The following is a 24,148-nucleotide window of genomic DNA, read 5'->3' on the forward strand; positions in this document are numbered from 1 at the left end:
GCGAACGCATTCCAGCCACGTTGGAGAAGTAGTTCTGGTGAGGGTGGAACCCAGCAGCTGGGCTGAATGGGGGCAGGTCAGGCATGGTGTCAACTCCACGTGACCTCAGGCTGCTGCTGAGCCCAGCACATGCTCCATGAGGGGCTGCAGAGACCCTGCACCCTGCAGGCCGGAGCAGAAGGGCCCCAGCAGCCATCACACCTGCCTGCCCCAGGGGTGGGTGTGGGAGCGAAAGCCTCTTTCCCTTAGACAAGATCAAGATTTTTCCAAATGAGTATTACCGAATCACAGAGCCCCAGGGAACTTCAGAGCCCCCTCCCCTGACAAGTGTGCACGGATTTGCGGTGACCCCATAATGCATGTCCAGGCCGAGATGGCCTGGCAGGAGCGTCTCATGCCCTGCCCTGGCCTCGGCCCCCTTAGGGGAGCCCAGCCCGGCCAGAAGGAAATGGTCTTGCTTGTGAAAACCAAACCCAGCCCTCACTGGCTGGACAAAGTGTGGCAGCAGGAGAGAGGCCTCGGGAGAAGAAAGAAATCGAAGAAAAAGCCTGTCCCTCTCCTTCCCCACCCCCCAACTTCAGTCCATGTCCTGGAGACTCTGGTCTTTTCTCACATCGGCCCCTCTGTCCGAATGCCCTTCCTCCCTTTGTTTATCGGGCTAACTTCAATTGTACTCCAAAATTCAGCTAAACATCATCTCCTTTAACGGCTCAGAAATAAAAAGGAACAAATGGCGGACATGCACGGCCACATGGATGAACCTCTAACACATTGTGCTAAGTGAAAGCAGCCAGACACAGAAGACTGTATGAATCTCTACAGGAAAAAGTCTAATCTACAGTGACAGAAAGATCAGTAGTTGCCTGGGACCAGGGGTGGGGTGGGGCTGACCAGAAAGGGGCACGAGGGAGCCTTTTGGATTGATACATACATATCCTTCTCATTACTGAACTGTACACTTGAAATGATGGATATGTTTTATAGCTCAATAAAGATGACTAAAAAGAAAACCTCTGTGAGACTTGTCCTGACTTCTTGCCTTTCCCTGCCACCTGCACCCCCAGGCTGGGCTCTGGGCCCTCTGGGGCTCACCCTGTAATTGCCTGTACCTCTGCTGAAATAGAAGCACCTTGAAGGCAGGGACTGTGATGAATTCATCTCTAACTTCTCAGTACCTGTATCCAATAAATACTTGAATGAATGAATGAATGAATGGACAAAAATGTCATCATCTATTAATTCTAGAAGCTTCCTGCAGATGACTTGCTTTGGAGGGTGCACAAACCCCCACACAGTCTGTATGCATCTCCCTTCCCAGGCTGGGAGCCTGCGGGAGGCCCGGGCTGAGTGCCATTTGGTCATTTGGTCATCTTTGTGTTTGCAGTGCTACCAAATCTTGTGTAAGGCCTGCACTGCTGACTTTATCCTCTACTATGGCCTAAACCGCGCCCGCCCCCCCCCCCCCCCCCCCCACCAAGCCATGGGCAAACCCCTCCTATTCCTTCTCCTCCCTGTATCCTCTCCCTCTGGAAAAGGGTGGTCAGTGAACTTCTGGGCTAGGCCATGAGGTTCGCATCCAGGAGTGAGACATGGATTCCTGGGCTGTTTCTCAGAGCCACTGAGTCAGGCTCCCTCACCTCAGGCCAGCGGGTCACAGTTATGTATGCTCAAGGGGATTCGCACACTCACCGGTTAAGAATCACAGGACCATCCCCATCCCAGGGTTCCTCCCTCCTCCCCTGGATGGAGGTGTGGGTCCTGAGCACACCCTGACTGACCTAAGGAGGGGGAGGGGTGAAGAATGAGGCTAGCGTTGGTACAGGGGCTACTGACACTGGGCAGAGGGGGTTAGAGGGGCAGGCGAGGGCTCTCTCTGTGTATCATTGACACACCCTCCTTCCCATGCAAGCAAGGCTGAATCCCTGGGATTCCTGGCAGCCCTAGACACCAGAACGCTGTCTGGAAAAAGAGAACCCTGGTGAGCAAGGTCCAGAGCTTCTCCCAGGGAGGGGCTTGGGATCGGACAGGAAATAGCAAAGTGAGATTCATCTTGGAAAAAATGTCAGGAACACACATCTGCAGTGAGAGGAGAGAGGATCAGAGCATTTTGGGCCTGGACAGAAGTCCCCTAACCCAGGGACCCGGGAATGGGCCCTCCACATGCCCGACTGCCCTTGCTTGCAGCCTCTCTCCAGGACCCAAGGCTCTGGGGTCAGATCAGGGCCTGCAGCAAGGGCCAAGCCAGCAAGAGCAGAGACTTCGCTTGTGCAGAGCTGAAGATCAAAAGGTTCTAGCAGCTGCATTTCACATCTGGGAGGGGAGAAGGAGCCAGGCCGGAAAGAGGCTCAGAAAGAGCCCGAGGAAGCCTGGGACTTGCCCATAGAAGGGAACTTGGATTCAGACCTGGGAAGTCCAGGGTCTACTTGGGGAATAAAAGAAGCTAATTTATTGGGCACTTACTATGCACCAGGCACTCCTTTAGGACTCTGATGTGTTAACTCAGGTTATAGGTGTTAATCAGCCCCACCGTAAAGATGGGGAAAGGAGCAGAGTCAGGTCACCTGCTAGAAGACCTGGGTGGTAGAGCTGGAATCGGAACTCTGGTGGTCTGGCACCAAGGGCTAAGCTCTTACCACTGCACCACACTGCCTCTGTAACCTGGGCTGTGCAATGAGCCCAACTCACCGAGAGGTCACTGAGAGTCACTCCTGCAAAGCCTCTCAACCACACTGCATTTCCATTTACAGAGCATTTCCTAGGCCTGTGTCATTTGACCCTGACAATGACCCCTGAAGCGGCTGAGCAGATGTGAATGGCCCCCTTTCACAGAGGAAACTTGCCCAAGATCAGAGCCAGGATCCCAAGCGCCCTGCTCATCAGGAAAGGAGGTAGGGCTGGGCTGGGCTGGGCTGGGCTGGGCTGGGCTGGGCCAGGAAGCCCAGGGCTAGCTGGTCCCCATCCTCAACCTAACCAGCTCCCAGAGTGGATCCCAGGAAGCTGGCAGCGGCCTGGGCCCCTGGGACAGTGCCTAAGATCCCCAGGAGGGCCCTCAGAGACTTTAACGTCAAAGGCAGAAATAGAACCCAGGGTTCCTGCCTTCCGGCATGTCTCAGGCTGTGACTTCCTCCCAGAGGAACCCGGTACTTCAGGCATGCCTTGGGGAAGGATGGTGGGCCAGAGAGGAGGTGTCCAGAAGGCAGACGTGGGCCAGAGAGGAAGGAGCCAGGCAGAGGAGGATTTTTCAGACCCTGCAGGTTCCTGTGGAGGAAATGGGGGCAGCTGACTCATACAGGCCAAGGTCAGAGGACTGTTCTAGCGTGACGAGAACAATTGTTTAGGATGGGGGTGTGGGGAAGGTGACCCCCCCCAATGAGCATAGGAGGGTTTGGGGTGGGAATTATAACAGATCAACAGGGGACCTCTGAGAAGCACCCGCTCCCTGAGGCTGGGTGTGTCCAGGCCTCCTGGCGAGGATGTGGGTGCACAAAGAGCTCCAGGTCCAAGTTCTACAGAGGCCCTGGGGGGCAAGGGACAGAGGCTGGGCCCTCTTCCGGCCTGAGTAAGGATACAGAGGGAGGCAAGGATGGCTGGGAGAGCGTGGAGCTAAAGGTCAAGCCATTAGAGAAGAGTACAAAAGTTAGAGAAGGTATGGGGTTCAAGGAGAGGTATAGATCCAGATATAGGAAGTAGGTTTTAAAAGTTTATGAGGACTGAGGGCCTTGCAAAGGATATGTGTGTAGGTAAGAATTTCCGGAGCTGCTAAAATCAGAGCTGTAGGAAGATGGCGCACAGTGAAGAGATGACAATAAGAACGGTCAGATCCATACATTCTCCCCGGTTCGCAGTTGGAAAATCAGAAACAGGTTGAAAATCTCAGTAACCTTTTACGTCTGTTCCTTTTGTATGGTTATGAGAAAATGTTATCACTCTCAAAATGGTTCTCGGAAAACTATATTGTGTAAAAATGTGTTTCTTTTTGTTTGTTTGATTTCAGAGAGGAAGGGAGAGGGAGAGAGAGATAGAAACATCAATGACAAGAGGAAATCACTGGCTGGCGGCCTCCTGCACACCCCCCACTGGGGACGGAGCCCGCAATCCCGGCACGTGCCCCCGACCAGATTCAAACCCGGGACCCTTCAGTCCGCAGGCCAATGCTCTAACCACTGAGCAAAACCGGGTAGGGCTGTGTTCCTTCTTTTACCTATGTACCTTTAGTATAAATTATATTATCTAAGCATTCATTAGATAGTCATATAATAAAGAATAACAATAAGGAAAAAGAAAAGAAAAAAAGAACGGTCAGACTCCATGGAGGGCTTTCTCCATCCCAGCAGCCGGGAGGGGTGGCACTGCAGGGCCAATATCCCTCATTTGCAATAGGAGAAATCCAAGGTGCTCGCTCTGAAAACCAAGAGTGTGTGTTTTTATAAATAAGTTTATAACAAGCTCATTTGCTACCAAGTCCTGACCTGAACTGACATGAAGCTATTAATAGCTTATTCACTCCGCTTCGGGGGAACAGTCTTGCATTTTGCTGCAGCAATAGTGATGTGTTTGATTGTGAGGTGCTGCCCCAGATTCTACTGATGTCACATCACAGCTGGCATGTGCTCTATGTCACCTTTCTCAGGTTTGAAAACTTCTGAATTCCAAAACACGTCTGACCTCAAGGATTTCAACTGAGAGACTAAGCTTGTACTGTTATTCCATTTCGTAGATGAGGAAACTGACCCCAGAAAGGGTCATCTGAGTAAATGGGCTTAAAGTCTGTGAGGCACTCAGCATGGTCCCTGTCTACAGGAAGGGCTCAATGAACATTGGAAGTAGTACCACACAGTGGGTCCGGGGTAGAGGTGAGGGGGCCATGGGAGTGTGAGGTGTGGGCTCAGGCCCAGGGTCAACCTCCAGGTGTGGGAGGACGGGAGGGGTGTGGCTCTGCTGCCCAGGCCCTGGGCTGGCGGGACAGGCAGGGCACTGACTGGGGGTGACAACAAAGCTTAGTTCCAAGGCTCAAGTTGTCTGCCTGCTCCGAGGCCGACTCTAAAACGACCGCTGAGCACTTCAACTTCAGACTTCTCCAGAGACATTCTTCACATGCCTTGGGCAACCAGCCCACCCTCCCCTCCATGGCCCAGGCCTGAGGCTGAGCCCCCTGCCGCCCCCGCGGCTGGGCAGAAGGTCTAAGCACTGCAGTCTCTAGGGTGGCTGCAGCTGCCCAGGGCAAGGCTCCAGGCATCTGGGCTGGAGTGAGCTCACCCCATCGAAATCCAGTGTGGGGGTGAGGGACAAACGGGCCCCTGCCTGCCCACCTGCCTCCTGCCAGCATAGACTCTGCCTCGGTGGCCCCTCCGCTGTGCCTGGCAGAGGAACCAGCAGATGCTGTGACCCACAGCCCCCAATACTCTGGGACACTGAACCCAGACAAGTCCCCCCACCGTCCTCTCTCATGCAGGCTCCCAGGTAACCCCACAGTGCTCTCTCTACTCTGTTACAACCCAGGCCCCAGAGATAGGGTCAAGGTGCCCTGCCCCACACACAGGCCATGCTACCCTGTCTATGGACAGCAAACGGCAAAAAGGAAGGAATCTGTTGGGGCAGCACTTTGTTGTACAAACTGCCGGGGGCGGGAGAGCCAGACACAAAGGCCAAAAGGCCTTTAATCCCCTGGCAGGCTGAGAGGGGCGCCGGGCGGAGAGAAGGTGGCCACGGCCTCCGCTGGCATGCCTGCACTGCCCGTGCCACTCGGGAGGCCTGCCAGCTCTCCACATTCAGGCTCCCAAGATGGCAGCACCTTCCCAGCCAGTTGGCCAGGAAGAACGATGAGCCCCAAAATAAGAAGGGCTGAGGCTCAAGTGCTCCTGCTGAGATAAGGCCTTTGCGGGTGCAGGTGCTAAGTTCCGTGCAAGGCTTCTAGCTCACGCAAATCCACAGCCTCCTAAGGCAGACACATTGGTGCTCACAGACTTTACAGGTAAGAACCCAAGGCTCAGAGAAGTGAAGGCCACACAGCTAAGGCAATAGGAATCGAGTCTGAAAGCAGAGCCCTCTCTCCTGGCTGTGGCTAGCTCGGAGACTCTGACCCCTACCCTCATACCAAGGCCTAGGACCTGGAAAGGCTGCATTCCAGCCAGGGCCTGGGGGGACACCGCGGGCCCATTAGGGCCTTTCACAGAGACCAGGATCCAGAAGCTGGGGTGTGGGATTCCTTGTCCCAGTTCTGCCCCAAACTCACCATATGGCCTTCGACAAGCTCCGTGTCACCCTCCCCTTTTAGCAAAGGGCGGCAAACCCCGACGATATGTGCTAGGCTTCCCCGCCACCCGTCCCCGCCAATGGGAAGAGAAAGTACCAGAAGGCAGTGATTTTCATGAGTTTTGATCTTTGCTGCATCTCTGGAACAGAAAACACATACTAGGTGCTCAGTTAATACCTGCGGACACAGACAGACTGCATGATCGAATGAACAAACCTGGGATGAGGGGTGAGCTGCTTGGGGAAGCATGGCCGAAAAACTCCGAGTCTGTCTACTGGTAGCCCTTTCCCAGGTGGGCCTGACACCGTCTCTGCTTTGAAGGTCCCTCTAAGGTAGCTGGGGTGTGCCCTCTAATAGGTCTGCTCCTGCCATGGCCGAGCAAGAGCGCTTTATCCCCCCGGCCCAGAGAGATGCGGCCAGGGGTGCAGAGGGCAGACTCTGCTCAGACAACCTGACTCCAGGCCTCCTCGGCCACTTTCTAGCTGGGCGGCCCCAGCTTTCTCGTCCGTAAAAAAAAAAAAAATAAATAAATAAATAAATAAATAAATGGGGATAATCAACCAGACCTGCCAGATCAGGTTTAATTTAAGTCACTTTGACCTTTACTTATCGAGCATCTACTATGTGCTGGGCCCTGGGAACAAAACTGGACGAAGAGCTCTGAAGAGGAAGGACGGGGGCTGGGAGAGCCCAGAGGAGGGTCCCCTCACTTAGTGAGGCAGGGTGGAAGTTGGGGGAATGTTTCCCAGAGGGAGTGACAATTCCGCTGGGTCTGATCGATGATTTCACCTAAGTTGGGTGAAGAAGGAGAAGAAGTGTGCACTCGGCAGAAGGAAGGGCACCCGCCGAGGCCCGAGGCGGGACAGTGCACGGCACGGTCGAGAGGCTGGAAGTCTGGTGCAGTGGGCACGGTGTGCCAGGTGGCAGAGGATCAAGGGGACCAGCTCTGAATGGTCTTTTCACTGAGAGAGCAGGGCCCCTTGGCCATGCTGTTGCCATGCTGCTAACCAGAGCCCAATTCTCCCAGTCCCCCCCGAGTCCACGCACTCTCCTTCGGCCCCCACAGACACCCTAAGAGTGGGCCTCCCCTGGTGCTGAGTGAGCTGCCTGCCAGCTTACAGGGAGGAAGCAGGAAGCCACCGGGAAGTGACCCTGCCTCGCCCGTTCGCCAGGTGCCGCTGAGGCGGTGGAGGTGGCCAAGCGGGAACAGCTTCCGGGCTGGGCTGCCCAGCAAGCGGATCCCCAGGGGTTGAATATTATCCGCTAAGCACAGCTGGTGCCAACAGCGCCTGCTGTGTCCACGTGCCTGCCTCCTGCCAGAGGCCCGGCTGAGTCTCAGGTTCTCTGGCTCCCGGGTGTTCCTGCTGCGGGCCTTCAAGGCCACACCAAGCTGGTTGGGCCTGCCCATGCCCACCAGGGTCATTGCCCACAGATTTCATGAATGACGCCCCTAGCACGGTGCCAGGCCTATGGGAGGATGGGAGAGATATTCCATAAGATTTTCTTGAAGTGAAATGCCACTTTTGACAATGACCACCACTTCCTGAACCTACCAGGTTAGGTCTTTCCATTGCTCTTGACTCAGCCAAGGATTAGAAGAAAAGCCCCTATTATGGCCAACCAGGTCCTGTGTGATCTGCCTACACACACGCATACACCTACACACACCTCTCCAACCTCCTCTCCCACTGCGCTCTCCCCACTACCTGCCACATTTATCTCAGTCCTCAAACACAAGCCCCCTCCCACCTCAGGGCCTTTGCACTTGCTGTATTCCCTGCCTGGGGCATGGCCCCCACATACGCTTACCCCTTCTCTTCCTCTGGTTCCTGCTCGGATGTCACCTTTACAGAGGCCCACCCTGATCACATCCCAGGTCCAGAATCTATTACAGTTAGCTGTCTGTCACTTCCTTACCCTGTGTCATGGCACCTCACCACCTACATTCAACCCTATATTTACTTTTTGTTTGTTTGTTTGTTTGTTTTTTAAATATATCTTTATTGATTTCAGAGAGGAAGGGAGAGGGAAAGAGAGACAGAAACATCAATGATGAGAGAGAATCATTGATTAGCTGCCTCCTGCATGTCCCCTAATGGGGATCAAGCCCGCAACCCAGGCATGTGCCCTTAACTGGAATCGAACCTGGGACCCTCAGTCCGCAGGCTGGTGCTCTATCCACTGAGCCAAACCAGCTAGGGCATATATTTACATGTTTATCTGCTTATCACCTGTCTTCCCTACTAGAACATCAGATCCACGAAGGCAGGGACTTTGTCCACTTTGCTCACCGCTGTATCCCCATACCTAAAGGCACCCGGCATACAGGGGATGCTCAACAATATTTGTTAAATTAGTTAACGAACGGGGTTTACAAATGAAGACACTGAGGCTCAGAAAGGTGACTTGCCATAGTGACAGAGTTGGAAGAGCTGAGACTGGAAGCCTGACCTGGAAACCCTATACGACCTGGGACGTCCTCCTGCCATCTCTGACACCTGGGGCTTTCCAGCCAGGAGGGCCCATCTCTGGGGAGACAAAGAGCCCATGGTCACTGAAGAGAAACCTGCCCACTGCCCAGACCAGCATCCCAGGGAGTGGGCAGGGGTCTCAGAGGTGGCTGGGCCCCAGCGCCGGCCCCAGCGCCGGCCCCAGGGCCTTGCACAAGGCAGCCAGGCAGCCAAGCCTCCGTGGCTCCACTCCTGCCTGCTCCCGTGGGCATCGGCAACAGGAAAAAACAGACTGGACCGGCAACCCAGCAGCTGCGGCAAGGAGGCCAGCTCCCCAGGTCCCCCAGGGCTTTCCCCATCTGCTTCCTGGAGGCGGAGGAAGTTGGCAGGCAGGGCCGAGCCCATGGTTGACCAGAGGCCTTGGGCAACAGACCTGGAAATAAGAAGAAGGCTCCTCTCCCCTTTCCTCATGACTCATGTCCATCCCAGGCACAGTGACTCTGGACCCTCTGGGGAGGGTCCTACAGACGAACACATCTGGGAGAGGCGGTTACACAAAGCCGAGCTGGTTCCCCAAGTCCCAATGTCTCGAACACCACGATGAGGGAACGGGGTGACCAGCGTTTCCCAAACTTGCTTAACTTGGAAGCCTTTCTTCATGCAGAGTGCATGGGACTAGGGTTCTACAGAACACACTTTGGGAACACCCACCCCAACATACACCTTTCCTTCAGCTCACTGCCAACTAGCTCTCCCTGAGGAAGGCCTTAGATGTAAAGAGATGGCCCACCACCACGGGGGTCTCGCAGAGGCGGTTCCAGAGGGAACAGACAAGCCCATGGAATGAAGTGCTGATGGAGAAAAAGCAGTCTCGCTGCCAGGCTAGGTGGTGGCAGGAGGGGTGTGCTCTCTCCTCAGGGGGAACCCAGGCAGGAGCTGCTCCTTCCCTTGCTGGCCAGCAGCCAGCCCTCTCAGGTAATGAGTCCGTCAGAGGGGACAGAGAGGGTGGCCTAGCGCCTGGTCACTCCTGATCCCCTAGGACCGGACAGAGGGTCCCAAGCCCTGGGGTGGGGGTGAGGGGAGCTGAGTGTTCTAAGGGAGAGTTCAGCTGAGGGACCGGGGATTGCTGACAGGGTGGGGGTGGGGGGAGCGCAGCGAAGGGGCTGAAGCACCTCTGGGCAGCAGGGTGGACTAAGAACTGGCTTCCAGCTCACCTTGCTGTCTTGGGCAAGTCCCTGTCCCTCTGTCAGATGATAAAGTAGAGATCTCAGGTTTCCCGTCTGTCCTCCGCAGCCTGGGGGGGCCACTTTAGAGAGTGCCGACAGATGGTCTGACCCCCTCCCCCTGAAATACTCACTTCAATGAAAAGAAATCCACTTTTTTTTCCCCTTTTTACATTCTGACCGTCTACATAATATGTCTGATTCAGCCCCTGGTTAGCTGTGAGGCTGTGAGCAAGTCATTTCACCTCTCTGATGCCTCCATTTCCTCATCTGTAAAATGGGCATGATAATAAATAATAATAGTATCTACCTCATAGGGTTGTTGTGAGGATTTAATAAAAATGTAATATGCTACAAACAGTATTAGCACACGGTGAATGCTGTGTGTTCGCTATTATTTATCAAAATATTATAGTATTTAATCAAAATACTATTATTTTTATTGAAATAGGGTTTCACTGCTCAGTAATAGTAAGTTAGAAAGCTCTCAACTTAGATGATTCCAAAGGTTCCTTCTGGCTATGACCTTTTAGGACACTGAAATTCTGAAACAACAGGATTCTAAAATTCTAGGCTGTGACTCCAACCAGCAGAGAGGGCAGGGCTATTGGACGGAATGACAAAGTCAGACCCAAGCCTAAGGAGCAGAATGAAGGGAACTGACCAGCTAAGGGTTACCTCAGCCATCATCTGTCTATGTCTCCCTCCCCCACCACGCTGTTCCAAGAAGACTCTAAGCAGCTTACAAAAATGTACACATAAAAGCAAGAGAACATCAACTAAACATACGTAAGAAAAACTCGGGTAGGGCTGCAGACGGAGCCTGGAGTAAGGTGAGTAGACACAGTATGTGCCAGAGGCTAGAGGTCTGGGAAAGCCACGACTCACTTGGCTCTGAGCTTTCTGGTGGCCGATGGGAAGAAGGAAACCTGACCAGTCCCTGGATTCCGTGCCCCATGAGGTAAAAACAAACCGGCTGCTTAGAAGAAGCACAACTACTCCTGAGGCGAGAGCAGGGAATGTCCCAAGAGAAAAGGTTTGTCTGGTGCCCTTCTTTGCCCTTGCCAGTGGGGCCGGCATCCCCTAGGAGTCCACTGACCATGAGCCTCTGAGGCTGCACTCAGGGTCAGAGTCTACAGCAATCAAAGATCCAGGACCCTGGAATGGCGGTCCAGGCAGCGCCCCAGCATCCCTGGTCTGGGCAGGATTACCCATCCCTCCCCAAGCCTGAACACAGCCAGTGCCCAAAATAGCCAGAGCAGGAGAGGGTGCCAGGAAGCCCCGGGCAGGACCTGGGTAGGCCCGCCCACAGCAGAGGGCCCAGTGGGCCAATGAACACATCCCTGACACACAAAGGAGCACCTTCACTAGGAAACAGGGCCCTCCCTGGGAGTCTCCCACCCACCAAGCTCCCCCCTCAGCCACACGTTGCTCACGCAGAACCCAGGCAGCTGCTCCACCCTTCCCACAAGGCGGGCCTTCCTGCAGGAGCCAAATGGAAAAGTCTTCGAAGAAACACCACCCATAGGCAAGTGCCAGCCCCCACCTCCAGGATTCGTCTCCCTCAGGATCCTCCGGTGTCCCCCCCCCCCGCTGCTGGCCAAGACAATGGGGGTTATTCTGGGCTGCACGAGGTATTTAAAGCTCTGGCTGTGCCGCTGTCCCTGGGGAACAAGAAGCCTTGACCTCAGTCAGACCTTCCTGAAATTGTTGCTGCCCAGACTGTGATGGCTGTGTCCCATACAGTCTGCATCTAGCCTCTCCGGCCAGGCCCTGAGGCCCGGTGGGATACGGCACAAGTGCCTCCTCTTCCAGGAAGCCCTCAGGGCCACTGCCCAAGAACCTCAGAAGAGCTGGGTTCTGGCCCCTGCTCTGCCACCCATCTTCTCAACCTGTTTATTCATCTGCAAAGTGTGGATAATAATACCCGTGTGCGCTAAGCGCTCGGCGGCTTCTGCGGTTAAGATGAAGTCGTGTCTCCCCAGACACACGTGTGGTGTAAAACGTAAGCAGGGATGGCAATTGTGCCTGTTTGGTCAGTGTTGTGTGTTTTTTCTAGTACCTTGCACACAGTAGGTCCCAAATAAACATTTATTGACTGATATAAATATTTGTGGAATGTGTCTGTAACCCCCACAGAACCACCCACGGTGCTGGGCGCACCGATGGCTAATCCTCTTTGATAATATTGCCAGATCTCGTTTGGGGCACTTAGAACATGCCAGGCTTATGCTAAGTACTTTAGATGGATTCTCATTTCATTTGCTCAATAATCCCAAGAGGTAAGGACTATTATTATCTTATTTACAAGCCAGAAAATGGGAGTTCCACTCTCAGTGGTTAAAGAGCTTGCCAGGGGTCCCAAAACTACTAAGTGGTCAAGGTGGGAATCAAACCCAGGAACCCAAGCGTCTCTACCACCCTGCACAAACACGCCCTGAAGGAAGGCAGCAGAGTGAACACTGAGCTAGGAGCCAGGAGCCTGAACTCAGCCACTCAGTAGCTGTGAGACTTCAAGCAAGTCACTTGGCTTCTCTGGATCTGATTTCTTTTCCATGAAAACAGGGGCATTAATTCCTATTTCTCTGTGTCCTGAGTAGGATCAAAGAAACTAAGGGATGGGACCGTGCCACCCCCTCCCCAGGGGCAGCAGCTCTGGCCTATGCAGGGTGGTGGGAAGATATCCTGGGGAGGAGGGCAGTGCCCAGTGCTGGCTCTGGAACAAAGCTCAGCAGCTGCTGACTACAGCTGGGAAGAGCTCTGGGCCTGGCCCAAGCACGGGGAGAGAGAAGAGGCGGGCTGAGAAGTCACCTCTGGCCCTCCTCTGTCACCATTCCCTGCTGACAGCTGCTGGGGCCTCAGGGCCTAGGGCCCCACTGCAGGAGAGGGTGGGAGCAGGCTGGCTGGTTCATCTCAGTGTTCACGCTGCCAACTGCTCAAATCCCAGGGTGCCAGGACACAGGCCTTGTTACCCCACCCCACAGCCCTTTACCCAGTTCCTTCGGAAGTCTGGGGTGAGAGTGGGGCTGGAGCAAAGGTCTATGGGCCAAGCAGGCCTTGCCCCAGAGACCCTGGTGGGAGGAAGACGGGCAGGACTAAGTGGGAATGGGGTTTGAGGAGAGGCCTTGTGATTTTCCTGGCAAAGAGACGAGGTTGCAGGCCATTTAGGGAGGCTTCTTGGAGCCTGTGAACTTGGCCTTGGCTGGCCCCACCCCAGGCCCCTCTCAGCCCCTTCAGCTCCACTCCCAGCTCAGTGCCAATCCTTTCCAGTCCACTCCAGCCCACACGGCTCTCGCTCCTCTGAACTCAGGCATACCCATAATTACATATTTCCCAAAGCACTAGAGAAACAAAATTTAACCAAGGATTCCTGGGTCACTTCCGGTGTCAGGGGCAGCCTGGGAGATGTAGTTTATATTGCACAGGTACTCAAATTCTGGGGCATGTTCATAATCTTTTGGGAAGACTATTACTTTTATTTCATTTCATTAATAAATCAAAGCTATCCTAGGAAATGTGTGTTGGCCATATGTCACTCCACAACACCCTAGCCTGGCAGCTTCCTAGCTGTGTAGCCTTGGGCAAGTCACTTGACCTCGCTAAGCCTGTGTTCTCCTCTGTAAATGGAAATCAACAAGGCTGTTGGGAAGACTCAACAAGACAACCTAAGAGCTTAGCCCAGTGTCTGGCACTTACAAGGCTTAAGTGTCACTTCTTCCCTTTCCTCCCCTCCCAGCCCCACCCAGCCAGGAGCTCACAAGCAGGAAGAGTGACCTGACCTTTCGGGAGAGCAATTCCTGTTATGCCCTCCACAGGCTAGGTAGGGCTCCAACCAAGTCCTGGGCCCCTGGCTGCCAGGGATGGAAACTTATCAGAAGGGGAAGCCGACCCAGAGAAGGGAAGTGAGGCCATCAAGGAGGACCAACCAGTGTTGGAGAGCCTGAGTTCAAATCCCATTTGTGACACTGACAGCTCCACCCCAAGTGCTGCTAGAAGGATAAACAGCTCCAAGGAGACAGGGAGAAGTCTCACAGCCAGCTGAGGGCAGAGGCAGCCCCAGGACCCAGGTCTTTTGGCTTCAAACACAGGGTCCTTCTCCTTCCACAATGTCACCCCTTTCCCCAAGGCTGGAGTCTGGGGCCACACAGATGAGGACTTTGGGAGGGTGGCATTAAGCTGGGTCTTTGTCAGGGGTTCGATCAGCACCTGAGGCCCCAGTCTTAGAACTGGTCCCTCAGGTCGGGCCGAAGCTCCAGGCAGACAGGCCGAGCCGAGGAAATGGCAGGACGGGCAAGTGAGAGGTTGTGTCCTTGGCAGGAGAACTCACCTCCCAGGGACTCAGGTTACCGGAAAGGAAATGGTAAGTCTGCTGCCTGCCACCTCCGAGCAGGAATGTGTGCTGCCTGTGGGAACTTCCTGTCCACCTGCCCCAGGCAGCCCAGAGACACCCCCAGCTCTGGCCCACCCCTGGGGGTTCAGGTTGACCTTGGGGCTCCCCAGCCAAAGGGCATCTGTCATTCTGGGACAGTGGGAGCGGTTGTCACTGACCAATCACAGAAGAAGAGAGGGCTGGAAGGGCACCCCCAAAAGATTGAGAGCCACCCCTAAATCTGACCTGTCAAACACAGATTCTGAGATCCAAATTTGGGTGAATGGGCTGATCTCATTAATACAACATAGGAGGCATCACAGCGTGAGCTCTGGGACAGGACTAACCCCACTGGAAATTGGGCTCTGCCACTTCCCAGCTGGGTAACCTTGGGCAAGTCACTGCAGCCCTCCCGCCCCACATCTCTGATGTGCAAGTGACAAAGCCATGATGGGGACCCTGGGAAATTCAAGGAGCTGAGATGGGAGTGGCTTAGCACAGGGCCTGGCACATGGGAAGGGCCTGGTAAACAGTGGCTGTCGGGTAGTGAGAAGTATTGGGAAGAAGAAGGGAAATAATCAGTCATTGCTATGTGAGCAGGTTCTATGAGCTATGCAAGTTTTCTGCCCTCGTGGAACATTCTACTTGGAGCCAGCTGGACCATAAAATAATATTTGTCAAATGATGAGAATGCTAAAAAGAAAAATATAGCAAGGTGAGGGGACAGGGAGTGGCTGGGTGGGGTTGCTCCGTTCCACAAGCCAGTTAGGGAAGGTGACGCACAGGAAGCTGGTGCATGCCTAGAGGAGGAATGCTCCAGAGAGAGGGCACAGCAGTTGTGAAGGCTCCAAGGCAGGAGTATCCTTGGAATGTCCTGGAAACAGCCAGAAGACCAGTTATCTAACCCTCACAACTGCCTTGAGAGCAAGGTAGAACTGTCCCTATTCTTCAAGTTCAGAGAGGTTTGTCTAAGGTCACAGAAGGAGTAAGTGTTAAAAGGCCAGGATTCCAACTTCCTTCTCAGCTATTGTCCTCAGAGCTTCCATTCAAAGAGGCAGAGGGACAAAAGCATGTTAGGTATTCAGAGTCAGAGGTCTGATTCCTGCAGCCTGGCTGTGTGATCTCAGACGTTAATTTCCTTGCTGGGCCTTCATGCCCTCAGCACATGACTGGCCCAGCGATGCCTGTTCATCCACCTCCCAACTGATGAGGCAGGGGGTCAAAGAAGGAGGGAGGGCATGACGCTGGGAGACGAGCTTCCCTGGCACCTCAGACCCAAAGCTCCTCCCAGACAGGTGTGAACGCCGCAAGCAGACCCTGCCAATCTGAACTGGCCTCCTGCCTGGCCCCCACGAGTTTGCAGCCTGCCTACACCTCCGTGGGCCTTGTCCCCACCTAGCACCCAGGCTCAGCCACAGCTGGGAATCTGTTCTGCACTCCAGGTATCAGACATGCCCATCACCTTAGGACCCAGACCAGGAATAGTTCCTTGTGTCCTGACCCATGATTGGCCTTTGTAACCAGGGGTGCCAAAGCAGGCCAGCCCTCATGGGCACCAGGCCAGACCCTGAGGCCCGGCCAAGTGCAAACAGCATGCTTGGTGCCCAGATAGGGCGCGTTAGAGTGGGCAGGCTGCCCACTGCCCCGTCACAACAAACCATCGTCTCCGCCCTGCTGAGAGGGGCCCCGGCAGCCGGATGGGAGCTGGGGACTGCCAGGGAAGGCCTCCTCCACCCCCTGGGAATGGGCAATGGGAATCTTGGAGGCTGGACATGGAGATTCCATATGCCAGCAGCTGAACGGGGAAATAGGCAGAGACAGGCTGAGGGGAGTGGGTGGGAAAATAAGGGGAGAAGGTGGGCTGGATGGAGCCAAGTCTTGGACTTTTTAAAAATATATATATATATTTATTGATTTCAGAGAGGGAGAGAGAGATAGAGACATCAATGATGAGAGAGATTCATTGATCGGCTGCCTCCTGCACGCCCCCTACTGGGGATCGAGCTGGCAACCTGGGCATGCACCTGACTGGGAATCAAACTGTGACCTCCTGGTTCATAGGTAGATGCTCAACCGCTGAGCCTCGCCGATCAGGCGCCTACTCTCAGACTTTTTAACATTACTGATGGGGTCGGGTGAGGGAACAATGAGACCTCGCAGCTGCTGATGGAAAATGGCACAGGACCACAGAAGGCAATCTTGTCCAGCTCCATCGAGGCCCAGGGGTCTCTCAGGGCCCCATACCCTGAGGGAGTCCCAAACTGGGACCGGGAACCAGTGATAACAACAACAGCCATTCCTTACTGAGTGCGCACGGCACTGTATATGCCCCAACGCCACGCAATAGAACGTTCTGCAGTGATGGAAATGTTCTAGGTCTACATTGTCCAATAAGGCAGCCACAGGCCACCCAGGGCTATCGAGCACTTTAAAATGTGGCCCCGAAATAATATTTTTAAATGTTTTATTTCATTAAATCTTCCATTTAAATCATCACATGTGGTTAGCCACGACCATACTGGACAGTGTAGATGACACCATCCTTAAACCAAGACGGGAGGTAGCGCCCTCCCCACTTTACAAAGAAGGAAGCCGAGGCTTGCACAAGGCACACAGCTCGGAAGCCGCAGAGGCAAAATCAGAACCCAGGCCTGGCTGCCGCACTGTGCTCCCCACCCAGGGTTATTGTCAACGCTGGAAAAGAAGAGCGGAAATGGTACATGTGTGGGCGACGAGGCTGCCCAGTTAATCAAGACATCGCGTCTCTTGCTTTTGGCCTGAACTTTGTCAGCTACACCGGTTATCACACCCTGACCAGAAACTCAGACAGGCCATTTATAAAAGTCTTTGATTGAAGAAAGGGCAGAACGATGATAGACTAATCCCAGCTGGTTGAAGAGCCAAGTCTCTCTGGACGACTGGGAACCGTCGATGACAAGAAAGCTGGGCTTGGCCTCGCCGCCTCCTCACCCCAGACCCCATGCTGCCTCCAGATGCTCCTGAGAACTGGACGACACTCGCACAAGACACATTTTCTGCTTGTAAGCTTTTGTGTATACTGATCCCTTCTCCTAGAATGCTATTGCCATGCCTCCCCATCTAAACTGCTCATCCACCCTTCAAGGCCTGGCTTAATTGCTACCTCCACTCTGAAGTCGTCCTGGATGCCCCACAAAGATAACTTTCTCTCCCGCACAGCCATAGGACTTAATTTCTACCTTTCGAGAGCTTGAGATTTCGTCTTTATTATAGTCACTTGAGTAAATGTCTCTACTCTCCTGCTGGAACCAAAGCTCCTTGGGGACAAACACCAGGTTGGGTTTTTTCTTTATATTATATTTAAACCTTTAGATTCTGCCCAAAACTGAGTAGCAGCTAGTGGATAATAAACAAGTATTTACTAAGTTGAACTGAATTATAATACTGGCTTAGAAGTTTGGGGAGTCAGTATCTTATGGCTCTCCCCAATTTCCTGGGACCCTGACAGGTGAGTCCCTTCCCTGCTCTGGACCTCAATTTGTCCATTTGTAAAATGGGGGCAGGGATAGTACCCACCTTGTTGGGAGATTATTTGTACTTATTATATTTATTTAACAAGCATGATGTGCCAGGTACTTGGCAAAAGTTATCTTCATAACAACCCCAATGAGAGAGATATTATTAATAACTATCCCCATTTTATAGAAAAAGAAACCGAAAGTGAAATTCAATAGATAAATGAGATAATGTAAATCAAGTGCTTATTACACTATGGCATATGATAAGTGCTAAATAAAGTATAGTAACTTTTTTGGTTGTTCTGTATAATGAAGAGTCTATGGAATTAAGAAAAATGTGGGATACTTTTCCAGGGCTGGACGCATAGTCTCACAAAATATTTTCTGCTAGACTGACTCAGTCTCAAATATTCCAGTGACAGGCAGGGTGACCCTAACTAAGCCCAGGTTCTGACTCCCCAGCCCTTCCTCTGACCTACAGGGCAGTTGCTACTGTCGGTATCACAGGCCACAGCAGCAGAGAACTCTTTTCCTGCCCTCTTCTTTCTTCGAGGACCGGAAGTGTGGAAAGACTTTGGGGAGATGACCCCTGTCCAACTGTATTGGTCCCATGGGTCAATGGAGAGAAGAGTTTGATTAAGTCTCAAAGGCAGGGGACATTCTTGACCTTTTCCAGTCCTGCCAGGGGACATCTCCCCAACCCTAGCCCAGACCAAAAGAAGGGAAGACGGGGCAGAATTTGGGAGGGAATGAACGCTGATAGAGGTTCTACAATGGCCCCTCTCCATGCATCAGCTTTCACAACTGTCAAATGATAATAATTCCTACATCACAGGGGTGGGTAGTTTGCAAGATAAAATGAGACAATGTATGTAAAGAGGTGCTTCCACGGTTTTAACATGTACAGGGATCTCCTGGGGATCTGGGGGTCTTATTCACACAGATTCTGACTCTGTAGATCTAGGTGGCCTGAAACTCTGCATTTCTGATAAGCACCCAGGTGCATGGACCAGCCCATTGAGTTAGAACCGCACCTTGCATACAGTGGCCCTCAATAAAAGTTAGCGTCCCCTTTTCTTCTAGAGATTTAATCCTTTAAAAGCATCCCTAGGGGATTGGAACCTTTATTTCACCACTGGTGACGTTGAGTAACTTGCCCAAGCACAGAAGACTGGAATTCGAGGCCAAGTCTACACAGCCATCCTTCCCATGTATCACACCACCCCGGGCCCCACCCGAAGCAGTGGCAGCCACAGGCCTGGAGCTGAGGACGCACTAGCTCTGCCCCTCAGCCTCCTCACAGGCCCCTGCTGGGCCAGCCAAGGCCTCCAGCACGGAGGGCCTAGGCTCCCCACAAAGAGGCCTTGGGACATCACCTTCACTCCCTCAGTGGCAGCTTCCAGTGGCCTCCCCCTCCATCGCCTTATAAAGCGACCCAAGCTGCTCTTCCAAGTTGCAGTTTAATTTTATATGGAGTGAACCGACCGTCCTCTCCCTGCAGCCTGGGCCCAACTGCTTCACACATTCCTTCTGGAGCAACATTACCTAATTTAACCATACCCCTGCTCTCCAGGGCTCCCAAAATAGCAGCTGCACTGGGGGAAAATGCCCTAATGGTATCAAAATAAATAATTCTCCCTCCTCCCCCACTCTTGGCCTGCACCAGGCTCAGGACCCAGCCCAGGGAAGAGCCAGGGATGGGAGGACTGAGGTAGGCCTGGGTGAGACAGAGTGACCTCACCAAAGCCTCATGATCTCCATCCTTCTAGCCATCTCCATACACACATGTTCCTGGGATCTCCCCATCCCCCTGCCTCCCCCAAATCCTCCAGCTCCTATCATGGGCCAAGCCTAGGATTCAACTTTCACTTTCTCCTAATAATAAAATCTACAATAGTAATAATTGCTACCATTCCCCAGATATTAATTATGAGCTGAACACTTCCCACACCTTGCCTTGCTGACAGCAGCAAAGTAAGAATGAGTATCCTCCTGTTTCAGATGAGGAAATGGGGCTCAGAAATGTAAAGTGACTTGCCCAGCGTCACACAGCCCGGTAGTGGCAGAGTTAGGGTTGGAAGCCAAGCCCAGCTGCCCCAAAGCCCTAAACATCACACCATCTTCTAGCTTAGACTTTTCAGCAGAGCCTGAGCCCAGGAGAGGAGGAGCCCAGGGGTTTTTATGAGCTAGGAGAGGTTTGCTCACCTGGTATATTACCGTAGGGTCTGCTCCCACGGCTGGGGCCAAACCTCAGGGGCCTATTACACCCTAGCTCACATTTTACTCAGATCCTCTAGGCCCTAAGTCTGTCCCCAGGACCCCAGGGGCACAGGCTGCTTATCAATTTGTGGCCCGAAGCCCCTAGGCCCTGCTCCCCCACCCATGTCCCCCAGAGCAAGGCTGCCACATTAAAGCAGGGAACACCCAGGCTGCTGACATACCTCAGGTGCAACCAGTGGTTAAAGAGCTGGGAGGGGGGCCTCCCTCTCCCCTGCTCTCTTGCAGCCCAGAATAATCATTAACTGGGGCAAAGCCAGGAGTGAGAGCGGAGGCAGGGACCTGGGCTTCAGCACCCCCAGGACCAGCTCCAGGACCCTTCCCAGCTGCGGCCTTCTGGGGCCACCTTCCTAGCCACACAGCTGAGCCACCAAAGCCCCTGGTGTAGGAGGGAGTGGCTTGGAAAGCCTAACCTGGTATCCCTAGGACAGGTCGCCCAACAGGCCCCATAAGAGAGCCTCTGAGTACCCAGGGGTGAGAGAGCTGGTGGGGGTGGGAGTGGTAGGGAGAGGTCCCCCCTCCCTAGTCTGGATATGCTAAGTAATGGTGGTCCTTGGGACCAGTACCTGCCAGGGCAAGAGCTAGGACTTCTGGGAGATTGGGGGTAGCTGAGAAGGGATACCTAAGGCTTGCATGAAGTGGGGCCTCTTGGAGTGTTACAGGGAGGAGGTGGCTCCTGCAAACTCCCTCCCCCAGAAGGTCACCATTCTTCATCCTCCTCCAGCTAGAGAATTCCCTTCAATTGCTCAGGTGAAACTAAGGTGAGGCCCAGGCAGGCTGAAAGCTTTGATCTTATCACACATTCCTACCCCAGCCCCAGCAGTCCCTGTCTCCTTTCCCTCCGCTCTCCCCACCCCAGGTGAAAAAGCAGCCCATCTTAACCCTTTCCTCCCATTTTCTCAAGTCAAATCCAGGCTTGAGCTGATCTCTGCCTCCCTCCCAAGACCACCCCCCCGCAGGCCCCCACCCCAAGAGAGGGAAGACAGAAAAGAGGAAGGAAAGTGGAAAGAAGGAGCTTCGGGGCTATTTCGCTCATTTAACTCACTCAATGCCAAACCTGAGCTCTGCAGCTTCCATTTCTCCTAAATTAAAATAACCAGGCTCAGTATAAATAGCCCCACTATTTTCCACATCCATGACCTCATCTGAGACTCACAGCAAAATCAGCCTGTTCTCTTCTCCACCCTTGTGGGTCTTATCCTCTGCCTTAGCCCAGGGGAGCTGTCTCCACAGGTCCCCTCTTCCCACAAGCTACTTTCAAGGGAAACAGACTGTTTCAAGGGAAACAGACTGTTCAGTAACTACAATAACAAACGGGGGCTGAGACAGTCACAAAGACCCCAGACATCCCCAAGAGGCCATGTGGGCCCTGAAGTCTCTTTCTTGAATGCAGCCTCCTTGCCCCTCAACCTTTATATATATATATATATATATATATATATATATATATATATATATATATACACACACACACACACACACATATATATATATACATATATATGTATGTGTATATATATTTTTTATTTTTTTAATTGATTTCAGAGAGGAAGGGAGAGAGAGAGATAGAAACATTGATGATGAGAGAGAATCATTGATTGGCTGCCTTCTGCACGCCCCCTACCTGGGCATGTGCCCTTGAGGGGAATCAAACATGGGACCCTTCAGTCCTCAGGCCGAAGCTCTATCCACTGAGCCAAACTGGATAAGACTGCCCCTCAGCCTTTTATTGACTCTCCTATCAGACTTAAAAGCTCCTTCTGCCCATGCTTGGTGTTTATACCTAATACAGGACCTGGCACTCCATAAATGTTTGCTGAATGAATGAAAGAATGAAGGGTCCCATTTTTCATATGGGAAAAATTCAGCTCGGAGAAGCTAAATGACTTTGTCCTGGATCATACAGGGAGGGCCAGGAAGAATACAGGAATCTTATGCCTCCTAGTCTATGCTCACTCACTAAACACACATTGGCAGGTCCCCTGGATGTTAGCTTAGCGGCACTTGCCCAAGGGGCACAGAGGTGAATCAACATGGCAGACCGCTGCATGGGTAATCCCAGGTCCACATGGGTGGACAGGCGAGGAAGAGCCAAGGAAGCAGAGAGCCATCTCCCTCATCTGTTTCCCTAGCCCAGGCCCTGGCCCTTGTGGGCTGGTAGCATCAATGAACTGGTAAGGTGGTAGCTTCTCAAGGTGGCTGCCACCCCGGGCCCCAAAGAATAAAATACTATCAACTCTTGAAGGGAAGCTTTCTCCAAGAACTCAAGGTCCTGATCCTCTGCGTTGGCAGGCGGCCAAAAAGCAAGAAAGCAGCCCATTTTGTGGGTAGGAAAAGCGAGGCCCAGGCCTTGACTTCTTGCCTCCTGGTCTAGCCGGGTATAGGGCAGGGGACTGGGATGTCTATTGCCTCAACTATGTGGTGACTTCCTCTCATTCTTTCCCCGGTGTTAACGACTCCAGCAGCAGGCCACGACTTTCCTGTCCACACTCAACAACAATGCAAATCTAGGCACAATGGGGATGACTCCCTGACCCCTGCCCTGGATGTCTTCCTCCTCCACCAGCCTAATTCTCCTTGTTCTTTAAGCCCCAGTTCCTCCAGAAAGTCCCTCCAGATAACTCATGCCAAACTGATTTTTGCCTTCCCTGACCATCTGCTACTGTCCGGGCTTGGAGGTGTGGTGGGTACTTATGATTCCTGAGTCCTGCCTCTGCAAGACCCAGAGCTTCTGGAGAGCAAGTACCATGCCTCTAACTTCTTCCAAGAGGACATAGAACTGAATTCAGCTCCTACCTTCCTCTGCACCTGGCTATGAGATCTTGGGCAAGATACTGCCTTTCTCTGAGCTGTTTCTCATCTAGGAAATGAAAGTATAATCCCAACTACACAGGAAAGTTGATAAAGCAGATAAAACACTTAGCATGAAGTCTAGCACACAGTAGGTCCTTAGGCAATGAATGAGTGAATAAATAAACGGACGGATGAATTCTTGGCTCCTCCACTACACAGGGATGTTCAAATGACACAGTTTGGGGCTTGCATGTCGATTCTGGCCTCCAGCTGGGTCATGTGCTCCTGTGGCTTCTATTTCAGCCTAGCCCCCAATACAGAGGTGGGCAAAGGGCTGGCTCAGGACAGGCCCCACTCAGCAAAAATTCACTGACTCCCAACAGCAAAACCTACAGGGAGCCTGGGACCTGGGTGAGAAGGATCCAGGTTCCCAAGGGTCTTAATCCCAGGGAAAGGCAAATCCATCTCCCTGGGGAATGTTATCGCTAAGTTGAGATAGAGACCCAGAGGCAAAAGGCACCCAAGCCTGAGAAGTAGGAGCTGGATATGTCCACACAGCCAAGATGCAGCTTACTGTAGCCTCTGCCAAGTCCGGCCCAAACCACCTCCTCCAGGCAGACCACCCTAACTATGCCAGTTGATCCAGACTGTCCTCTCTCTGTACCCAACAGGCTAAAGGAATGACAACTCTGGGGTCAAACAACCTGAGCTCCATTCCCAGCTGTGCCATGTACTAGATGGATGACTTGGACCAGCCATTGCCCCCCTCTGAGCCCCCGTTTCACCCTCTGCAAAATGGAGGCTATTGCGCCAACCTCAAAAGATTGCTGGGGGGATCATATTCCGTAATGCCCAGCGAGAGCCCCTCGAAAGGCTTGGCTTAAGGGAGAATGGCAGTCTTAATCAAGAGAAGGCGGAGCGTGAATGTTCACCGAACACTGGCTGATGACTGGGTGACGGGTCACTAGGGAGGAGACCCTCGTCTCTATTCCTCCTATGCGCACAGGAAGGCAAATGGCAAGAGAGAGCGAACAGCTGTTAAGGGATAGAAGCCACTGGGGCTAGGATTTTGAGGCCAGAATTTCAAGCTATCCGGTCCAGTGAGGGATCCAAGAAGAGGCATGATCCCAGTTCCCAACTATTTGAAAACTGGAAACGCCAAACAAAGAGAGGAATGAGTCAGCTGGGATAAGGAGGGGAGGCCAGGACCAGGAGATGGGGGCCAGAGCTGGCTCCTTGGGGTGAGCATGGGGAGGTGGGAAAGGAAGAAGTGGGAGCACGGACCT

The 24,148-nt window shown here is 53.0% G+C and overlaps 1 protein-coding gene across 1 annotated transcript in view; it reads right to left on the minus strand.

Moving 5' to 3' along the window:
• Nucleotides 1-24,148, minus strand: part of HSPG2 (heparan sulfate proteoglycan 2) — a 97,654-nt gene that overhangs the window by 65,805 nt on the left and 7,701 nt on the right. The window lies entirely within an intron of this gene.

This window comes from Eptesicus fuscus, chromosome 9 (genome assembly GCF_027574615.1).
Source record: "Eptesicus fuscus isolate TK198812 chromosome 9, DD_ASM_mEF_20220401, whole genome shotgun sequence".
Classification (NCBI taxonomy): Eukaryota; Metazoa; Chordata; class Mammalia; order Chiroptera; family Vespertilionidae; genus Eptesicus; species Eptesicus fuscus.